The following is a 1,842-nucleotide window of genomic DNA, read 5'->3' as shown; positions in this document are numbered from 1 at the left end:
CACATCACAACACAATGCACAGCAACATTACACAAACGACAACCATCACAAAAGCATGGGATGAGAGCACACACATCATGGAGACTTGTATGTCCAAAGACATGAAGACACACATATGCAACCATCACAAACAACACACAGCTGATTAACCCCACATCCACACAACACCAGCAAACATACATGAGGCATTGTCAACCGCCACTAGAGGTAGTTACTCACATTCAAGGGAAGTAGCGATCTATGAGCTGGCGCCTCTGGTCCACACCTTCCTCCTCACCACTATCCTCATCAGTCGACATGGGTGGGATGGGAGGCCGAGGAACTCCTTCGTCTTCAGGGTCCAACAGCAGTTCAATGTCATTGCGTACTGCCAGGTTGTGGAGCATGCAGCAGGCAATCACGATCCTGCATACTTTTCCTGGTGAGTAAGGCAGGGCCCCTCCGGTCTTATCGAGGCACCTAAACCTAGACTTTAGCAGTCCAAAAGTACGTTCGATGACTCTCCGTGTCCTTCCATGTGCTTCATTGTACCGCATTTCACCCGCTGTTCTCAGATTACGTAGGGGACTGAGGAGCCAGGGCCGGTTTGGGTAAGCCGAGTCGCCTATGTAGGGGGATGACAGAGACAAACATCACAACAAGATATGGTGGGTACCCCATGCAACACAGAGATCACAAGAGTCCCCACTGCACACTCACCAACAAGCCACGCTTGACCGGGTCGCAGATTAGCCATGAGTCGTGGGACATTGCTGCTCCGCATGATGTGGGCGTCATGTGCGGATCCAGGAAATCTTGCACACACATGGGAGATGATGTTGTTTGCCAGGCACACCACCTGCACGTTCAGCGAATGGAAGTGTTTGCGATTCCTGAACACTTGTTCCCGTGCCCGTGGTGGAATGATAGCGATGTGTGTGCCATCAATTGAGCCCACAACGTGAGGTATGTGGCCCAGTGCATAGAAATCAGCTTTGACAGCTGCCAACTCTTCCGGCCGTGGGAAATGTATGTAGTCATTCTTGTACAGCATCATAGCTGTCAAGACATCCCGAAGAACCGTGCTGAACATGGCCTGTGACATCCCCCCGGCATGTCCAACTGTGTACTGAAATGTGCCAGTAGCGAAGAAATGTAGTACCGCCATGACCTTTGCAGTGGGTGTAATCGACCCAGGATACGTCCTACGTGGCTGCAGATGAGGAGACAATTGAGCCATAAGCTCCAGCAACCGACGTCGATCCAGCCGGAATTTCCGAATCACCTCCTCGTCAACCATATCCTCCAGCACAGTGTATGGCCGATGCACATTTGGAGCCCTCCTGTGTGGGAGAGAGATGTAACTTAGGTCAACTTACAAACGACGCATACGTGTACAACTCCATCACATGTGAACCTTACTGACACAACTTCAGTCTTCACCCTAATGTTTAGTAGCCACATCACAGACACACATGCAACTGCATGCACACAAACGTATATTATACACACGCCATGTCATCAAGCACAAATGCCAACACCAATAATGATGTGCATACGGTAATTACATGCATGGTGACACAACATACAAAACACATACACAGAATGCATGTGTACCACCACCACTGTAGTCACCTCGCCAGAACAAGACACTGACAACAGATGCATAATTTGGCCACACAGCCGTGATGTACTGTGTAGTTGTGAAGATGTAAGAACGTCTGTAGGGTCACACCCGACGTCAACACGTACAAATGCACATCTGTTGCCCATTGTGTGCCGACCGATGGGCATTGTATGGACACACATGCTATATTGTATGACATATGACCTTTCCCCATCACGCTCACATCCCTCATGACG

Source organism: Lissotriton helveticus, chromosome 6 (assembly GCF_964261635.1).
Source record: "Lissotriton helveticus chromosome 6, aLisHel1.1, whole genome shotgun sequence".
NCBI lineage: Eukaryota > Metazoa > Chordata > Amphibia > Caudata > Salamandridae > Lissotriton > Lissotriton helveticus.
The sequence above is the reverse complement of the archived record's forward strand: the minus strand, read 5'-3'. Positions refer to the sequence as shown.